The following is an 8,161-nucleotide window of genomic DNA, read 5'->3' as shown; positions in this document are numbered from 1 at the left end:
TACCGGTCATCAACGCCAATATTTTATTCATGTATACATTTAGTGTTCAATTATATAAATGAAAAAAAAAATACACATATATGTATAAAATACATAGATAAAAAATACAAATACATAATATATAAAATATTTAGAAAACACACACATTACATATTTACAAATGGTCCTTGTTTTTTCAGAAAAGACATAATCTTATTTAAATATGTTTCCCAATTTCCCAAGGCCTCTGATATATAGTGAAATGATATTATATGTTTATAAATATATAAATCAAATGATATCAAAATCGAGAGTTGTGAAAAAGAAAATGAAACAAAATTAATTTTGTTTATTTGAAAAAGAAATAATCAGTTTTCTTTGTTATTAATCATTAACAGTGTATAAATATAAAATATTATTGACTTTTATGAATATATAATGAAGAAAAATAGGAATATCCAATTATAACTGGAAAAGCGGAGACCTTATGTTTATGACCCCTTACTTGTTATCCCTGACATATGTGTGGGGGGTTATCTAGAGGTGGCCTATTCTGACCACCACAAAATTAAAAAGTTTACCGACAGGCCGGATTCGAACCGGCGCCGGCCTCAGTTCGCAGGTCGGATCTGCGTACCATCCACTTAAGATACGGACTCCCCTGGAAAAGCCGAGACTATCCGATCTTTCTCGATTATGGTTCATTATCTTTTGTTAAACTGTTATATTTTGGCAGGAACAAAATTTATATTTGTAATTCCCACCTCAAGAAGTCCTAAATATGAATTTTTATAAGAACAGAAAAATGAAAATGTCTTGTACGTACTTATCGCTTTCCCCGATCTTACAAAAATAGCGATATCTTCAACCCCACAAGCCCGCCGATCTTCACTAAGTTATGGGGACTTATCTAGGGCGAGTGTGCGTACCTCACCAGGTTTTGTTCTATACTTTCAATATATATGTATAAATTAAATTTATTGACAAATTATTTTTACTATTATCTTGACATAAACATCCTTTACAAATACCAACTAATCTGCTGATATCGACTCATGGCTTAATCAATGCGTTTGGTACTGAAATGTTCATCAACGGTTCTGTGTGTAACTTTAAATAAATATTTTTTAAGAGATATACATTAGAGAAATATATTGTTTTAAATATGATCGGTTAGTTGAGTCCGAAAATTATTTTATTTTATTACACTCTTCTAGGAATATGAAAAAATCAATATTTTTAACAATTGTTAAAAAATATTGTATTGGAATTATATCTGGCTTGTAATAAGAGTAAAAGACATTTAGCAGGAAACAGATGTGGCAAGCTGAGACAATATCTACTTCATTTTGATATTCCAATACTGTTTATATTTTCCAGTGTCATCTTAAATTTTTTTATTTCCTATTGAGGAAAAATTGCTACTTCTCAATTGATTGTATAGATTATAGTGTTTCTCTGGCTAAATCTTGTTATTTTTTATAAAATAGTGCTTTGGGAATTTCTGTATTATCCCGTCGATCGCTGGTTATAACCTGTGCCATTAGCTGATTCGTTATTATGTGTAGCCAGCGGAAGTCGAAACCTGTAATCCAATCATACCATTAGTAATAGGGTGGGTTATAAACAACTAAATATATTCGATATTACTTAAATACCACGATTTATAATTATTAATGGAATTTGAAAGTTATAGTATACACAATTAGTTTCGAATAGAAAACCAAGATTTATTGGGACCTTACATTAGTATAGCTGCTGTTGGCAATTTGAGTATTTCACTGCCAGAACTGCAATTGTTTGAAGCAAGACTATCTGTGCACCATTACTGCGAGATCTCTTCATATTTTTTTATTGTGTAATATTACATGCTATGACATGTGCCATGCAGAAAATGGTAATAGGGATCACAGAGCACATTCATACCATATTTAAAAATTAAATTAAATCTGTAACACTACAACCCCTGAAGAGTCAGGAGTGCAATAATGGTAAGGAAGCACTATTGCAAGACCAGCAGTTGTGCAAGGAGGTGATTTGGTCAGAATCACGCTCGATCGCCAGATTTTTACCCAATTAAGGGTACCCACGTACCCACTTTATGAGGCTAGATGGAACCCCGAGGACTCTCGAACCAACAGGGCTGACTCACGTCTACAGTGAAAAAGAAAATAATTATTTGCTACAGTCGGAATTCGAACTCGAGACACTATTCTACCCGCTTCCCCACATTTACTAATATATCAATTAAATAATATCAAAATCGAGAATTGAGAAAAAAAAATGGAATAAAATTAAACTTAAAGCAAAATAACGTCTAAAACACAATTATTCCTGTTTACATTCAGCCTAAAGAACTCCAAACCGAACTTGTCCCTCCCCTTTTGATGGCAAAAGCTGGATTCTGGAAGATCCCGACGCTTCTCTCTTAACCGCGTCACTATTTAAAATGAGTCAGTGGAGAATGAGTGAGTCCAGAGCCTTAGCTAGACGGTGGCGAGACATGCCTTTTTTAGTAAATCAATAAACAATTTTACAGAAATTCTAAAAAATTGTTCAGGCCCTCCGGTATTGGAGGGCGCAAATCTTTCAGACTCGTCAAGGGCGCAGATGGGCCTTGCTACGGCCCTGAGTGAGAGAGTCCATATTATTAACGAGCCTAATCTTGCAAGTTTATTTCCTCCTCACACACTACTTACACATTCTTGTCTTATATGTGAACCAGAGTAGTTCACTTTATATTATCTACAACTGTAAGATAGAACTTTCAACTCAGTTGAGTAATGTGGTACTTGTCACCCCTGCCAAAGACCATCCTCTGCTTTCTTCTAACTTTTATTATATTAAGTCAAAATTAGTCAAAATTAAATTAGAAACATTCCTGAAACCTGCGAAACTATCTAAGAGACACTTATTTATTTCGTATTGTCAAGAGTCATTCTAACCCTGCAATCCAGTATGCTCAGTACAATCGGCAAGAGCTTCTTTCCCACCTCAGAACGTAAACACTATCTCGTCCCGGGCTCTCCGAATCTTGACAACTTCATGCGTGTTCTCAGTAAGATAAGTTTAATTTTCTTAATAACACATCAAAAATTTGCTAAGGTACTCTATACAAAATAAAATGATCGCGCTTCCTGATAATAGATCCTACTATATTATATTTCTGGAAAAAGTTTTTAATAATTTACACATCTATACTTTAAAATTACATATTCAATATATAATGAAAGTGCTACAAATCGATCTCCTATGATAACAATAAGAAAAGTCAGAAGAAAGTTTGACATTTCATTATCAAAAGAGGGACAATAGAAGGAGTTGAAATCACATAAAAAAAGAAATCACTGAAGATTTCCTAGTAGGTTCCACCTCTAACTTTAAAGCATGAGGTGAGCTCCTAAATATAAATTAATAACAGGAGCAGGATAAATGGGAAATCTTCTCCGAAAATGCACCGGAAAATAAGTTTCATTTTTAGGAAAATAACAACTAAATTTATTGGAAATTGTTAAAGTTCTGAAACAAACACATTTTAAAAATTGATATCTTTATTTAGAAACTGTTCGCTACAGAAATGAGTTGGTAAAAAAATATAATTTAGAATAAAGTGTTACGTAGAAAAGAAATATATGTATATTTTAAAATTTTAGTTTAAAAAGTTTGTAAGATTATGTTCACATTATATGTTTAAACTAGGTGTTCATTGTCGAAGATTCGTTTAGTAATTAAAAAATATATATACTATGTATCAAAAAAATAAAATAATGAAAATGCTTCTATTTATCAAATCAGTAAGGTAACAATCATGATCTGGTGAAGGGTATTAAATTTAGCAAACAAAAACAATAATTCATTTTGCACTTTGCAGTGTCTTCTATTTAAAAACCATGCTATATTCGGGAGGTTGAACCTCGATTACCGCCGTTGTTTATGGCTTACATCTAATATAATGATAATTCTGTCTTCATAGCAACCTCAATTACGTGGTATGTTGTTAGAGCATTGACACTGAAAGAAATATGAACTTAATAGAAATACGTTTGTATTTTTATAACGCTGACGACCAACTTTTATTCTCCTTGAGATAAGATATAATAAAGGTTATTTTTAGATTCTCTTTACGTTAGGTGTTCATTATCTATACAGTGCAACTCATCCACCTACTTTATTAAGTATCATTTTCAAAAATTATCACAATTAATATATTTTCATTGCGATTCCTTATAATCTCTTATTTTTATTTTTTATTTTAGATATATATTATTTATTATTGTTTTACTAACTTATTAATGAAAAAATACTCGTCACGGATAATGTATAAGCTTATAAAATAGGTTAATAAACTGAAAATGTACTACGTAATAAGTAATACTATAACGTTATAAGTGACAACTGGATTTTCGTGCTGTAAAAAATTGTAAAACGTGCAATAAAAACCCAAAAAGTGCAAAATTGTACATTAAAAATTCAAAATATGTATAAAACACCCAAATCCTGTAATGATCATCAACTTGATTGTTTAAGTTATATTATTAATACATGTAAACCTTACCTAACCATGTCTGAATCAAATTAAACTACCTAAATAACCTACATATCTGCAAACATGCATAAAAAACTACTTTGAATCAAATCTTAACTTTTTTTCTATAATTGAACAACTATAAGGAAGCTAATAATATTAAATGGTTTTATATTCCTATTATGAAAGCTGGAGTCCAATTTTTCTAACTACCTCACTTTTAAATTAAAAAAAAAAATATATGAAAAAGTAGAAAAAATTATTCTTCAAAGCAACAATTTTTTTTTTCCCCCTAAAATTTTACGTAGCGTGTTTTTCCGCTTAGCTTTTTATTGTGTACTTACATATGAATAAAAAGGAATATCAAGAGATAAGTTAATGTAGTTAATTTTAAAAAAGATTAATTCAAAATGTGTAGGTATATTTATATTGATCAAACACGAGAATCCGGTCTCTAGTTATGAGGGACATATATTGTCCGATTGATTTTTTTGTTTAATGATATTAAGTAATAAAATATAATCATTTTTTAAAATTTATTTATTGCAATTTACAACTGTACCCAAAAATATAATAAGTAAACGTGAGGAATGTTTCAAACACTTGATAATCTTGGGAAGGAACCACCCAATGGTGGTACTGCAGACATTAATTTAAATCAGAAATTCCCGTGGCCATATTTTCAGACGCATCGGAGGATTATCGGGGATTGTTAACGACGCGAGATTAATAACTAATGGGTTAGGATGGGTTAGGAGTTTGGAATGAAAAGACGCATATCTATTTCGGGCCAAATCTGAAATGAAAGTGAAGTTAAGGTCTAATAATATTAATAATTTGGAAATCCCACAACGAAGCCAGACGTAAAAATGAAGGGTTTGAGGCGTAGTGGGAAACTAAGTTGAAAAGACTAACACTGAAGGTTTCTATAACAAGCTTATTCTAGAGTGACTTTTTCATAGTTACTCGAAACTACTGGTAAAAATATTCCTTGAACATGCTCTAGTTGTGTTTACTTGTTCTTTTTTTTTTTTTTTCAAGGTTCAATCCTACTCTTCATTTGTTAATCAATGCATACCCAAATTTGTCATTTTAAACTTTAATTTAAATAACGAAAAAATAAATAAATATTGGCATACAAATGCTTATATGTGAATAACATGAGAAATCTTGCGTCACATTTTATGTAACGGAAATCTAAAATTTGGTCCAAAATGGTAAAACGTGCAAAATTGTAGAAAATCCCAAAATATGCTATTTTGTGCAAAATAATTTTTTTTTGTTAAATTTTGTAATATTATATTCATTCTTATATTTATAAACAATAGTTATAGAGTTGGTAGAGCCTATTCACACCATATTTACAAATACATAAATTAAATTATAACAAAATAAGAAATAGAAGAGCAAAAATAAATGAAAAAAAAAAACTTAACGTAATATAAAATCTTAAAATTTCCCCATTTTTGGAGAAAAGAGCAGGACTGATTGAACATCTCGGGGCTTCTCTTTCAACCTCGTCACTGGTGTAAGATAAAATTAGTGTTATATGAATGTATTTTGTATGATTTGAATTTCTGTCTAGGTTTGACAGAATTGGGTGCTAGGCAACAAAAGATGCAATTGGGTAGTTAAAGGGACATGTATAGTTGAGTATTTTTCTTATCAGATCAATTTATGCAAGTTCAAACTGTCTCTCTATCAGCAATGTACAGCGGAAGTGCACCGCAGTGTCAGCTACTCTCTTCATACATAAAGAACAGATAACTGTATATATTTGCTTTTCTAAACAAAAAATCAGAATCTATGTAAAAACATTAATAAAGTTATCTTAATCGTTATACGGGTCTGTTTACCGTACAGTATGAGTGCTAATCGGAATTTTATCGTCGCGTTATACGAATTACTGTTTTAAGGAAGAGCGTATGGGATGGGGGTAACGGCGAAACGGGAGTTCATTGAACAACTGGCATTTTCTAATTAATTTTTGTTGATTATTTTAATTCACTATTTTGTTTCCGAGTCACTTTAATTTGTTGAAACTTCTATCCCTTGGTATGTTTCAATTTTTTTTCTTTTATTGCTCATTTCTAGGGACATGATTTTCGTGCAGTAAAAAATGTGTAACATTTTATATTAAAAAAAACAAACTCCAAATCCTGCAACGATCAATTTTATTATGAAATTTAAAGTATCGATATTAATATCAATCTAACTTTCTTGTAAAAAAATAAGCTCGCTAAATACTCCTTTTTTGTTAAATACACATTTGTGTGATTATGCACAAAAATCTTGGTTGTCCTCAATTGGAGAGATAAGTAAAAGCTTACTGTATTTTTATTTTACTGAAATAAGTTTTCATACCTCTAATGAATAAAGGAAAATCTCAAGATTCTTAAACTACCGCAATATTAAGGTTTTGGAAAAAGAACGAAATTTCTACGTAGACAGGAATATTTAAAATATTAAATTCTGGTATTAAAATATCAGAATTCTTTATTATTCGGAATTAAAATATTTTAATTTAATCTTTCATAATTAAACCAGGAACAACATAGCTCCTACCTTATATCAATTTTTTAAACGTGACTTAGATATTCTGTATTTTAGTACTTTTAATAAAATTCGAGGCTCAACTTGAATCCAATCATTGGTCTTTCTTATTAAACCTGTGTCAAGCTTAAATACTCTACTGCAATATAGTTGCTGTTTGTTAGGGCGTAAAACCTAACAGTCATTAGTGGCCACACTGCAATAAAGTAAAGTCAACTTGTGATTTGAAAACAGTGGAATATTGCTCTTTCTTTATTTTATATATATCACGTCTGTTGCTGGGCCTTTCATTTTATTTTTTTCATACCCTCCTGTGGAAAATAGTTACATGTACAATATAAACATAAACGTATGTATAACATAATATAAACCTTGCTGGGCCGAACTAGAACTATAGCTAAATTATTTTCGGAGATAGGAATAATTGAGCTCGTATAATCAACCATTTAACTAAATATTAATTATTAGTTTTCTTGCATTATTTGTTTGATTTTTACATGAACCACAGGCAAATTCGAGTAGTTAAAAAAAACTTCAAAATGTGATAATTCGAATTGTAATCCTAAAATATGCAATTTCGTACAGTACAAAACTGCATAGTTCAAATTTATCCTTTTCATAATTCAAATTTATTCATGACAGGATAATGATTGCCTACATTTGGATCTAGAGAACAAAATATGCAATTGCACGGAATTTCGGCATCTACTTAATACTTTTTTATATCTTTATTGTAACTTACAACTGTACAATTCATACATCCAGTAAATTTGATTTTAGTTGGAGTGAAAACGGCGTGTAGAGAAACAACCCATTGGTAGTCTAATGGACGTTTTTACATGAGCAGGTCTCGTGGCCATATTCTTTTCAGGTGCCTCAGAAGATTGTCAGGAATGAAAGAGAAAGCAAGGTTAGAAACTAGTGGGTTTGGGTAGTAAGGGAGTTTTTAATGGAAGGAATGGTAACTGGTTCGGGCTTGATCGGATACATATGGAACAGTAAGGTCGTTAGTAGAGAGAATACGGGCGAGCTGGGACACTTCCGTGAGGAGCCAATCAGAAGCCAGCATTTTGATGACGTCACACATGGCGGGAGATTTGAATT

The sequence above is a fragment of the Halyomorpha halys genome, unplaced genomic scaffold (assembly GCF_000696795.3).
Source record: "Halyomorpha halys isolate HHAL.00 unplaced genomic scaffold, Hhal_1.1 Scaffold1782.1, whole genome shotgun sequence".
Taxonomy (NCBI): Eukaryota; Metazoa; Arthropoda; class Insecta; order Hemiptera; family Pentatomidae; genus Halyomorpha; species Halyomorpha halys.
This window is presented reverse-complemented; position numbering follows the sequence as displayed.